The following is a 1,137-nucleotide window of genomic DNA, read 5'->3' on the forward strand; positions in this document are numbered from 1 at the left end:
AATAACCCAACCCTCCCTCATGTACAAATGTAAAAACATATAAAGAAAAATGTAGAATTTTAAAAAACCAAACTAGCTATTTAACTAAATAAATAAATAATAACCAACAACAAACTAATAAATTGTAATAACTCAGCTCAGCCAAACAAGACATTCATACATTCACAGTTCCTCCTCCTCAGATATTGGACTCGTAAACCACAAATGTTACGGCACTATAAAAGCCCTTGTCAGTATGGCAGATAAATCCAAGAAGATATTCCAAGAAGGGCTGCCATGTCTTATAGAAATTCTCAGTTTTGTGGTGTACCATACTTGTGAGAAACTCCAAGGAAATATGCTCCATAACAAGCTTCCACCAACCCGACAGGCTTCGGATACCCAACCTATTAAGATTTTCTTTCTTGCGCAGAAAGTGAGAATATTGAAATGTTGTTTCTTATGCGCATCTGCAGGGAACACATTGGGCAGGCCCAGAAGGAGAGAGATAGGGTCCTTCTCCCCTCCATTACACCCTACACAGCACACCAATATGTTTAAAGCCTATCGTAACATCAGAGACAATGGGTAAGAGTGCCCATACAGACCTTGCACTTGAGACATGTTGAAGAAACCCCTGATTTAAGTTTTGACAAACGGTCCAGAGCCAAGTGGGCCCTGTAGAAAATCTTCAACTGTAAAGCATGGGTCCTATTGTAAATTGATATCTTTCCTGCATTTTCCCAAATATCTTCCCATGCCTCTGAGGAAACTTCAACACCGAGCTCTCTCTCCCACACCCTGCAGAGTCAATTGAACTCGTCTGAGGAGGCACCCCCCACCAATTGATAATATAAAGTAGACAGAAAGTGTATTCTTAAGACTGAGCACCCCCCTCTCTATGTCAGATTTGTAGGGATCAGTCAAAAGTGTAGTCTTTTTTTGAATAAAATCCCGAACTTGAAAATAAAATTAAACAGGTCCCCATTAGTTAGCTCTTATTTCTGTATTAACATCATTACGTCTCTGGCAAATAAATTGCCCAAGCAAGACACACCCTTAGCTTACACCCTGCCCAACACTTACATCCTGAGTCTATCATCATCGGTTGAAAACCCTGCATACCCACTAAAGGTGTAAAAGAAGATGTTTTGCCAA

This window comes from Chiloscyllium plagiosum, chromosome 24, assembly GCF_004010195.1.
Source record: "Chiloscyllium plagiosum isolate BGI_BamShark_2017 chromosome 24, ASM401019v2, whole genome shotgun sequence".
Classification (NCBI taxonomy): Eukaryota; Metazoa; Chordata; class Chondrichthyes; order Orectolobiformes; family Hemiscylliidae; genus Chiloscyllium; species Chiloscyllium plagiosum.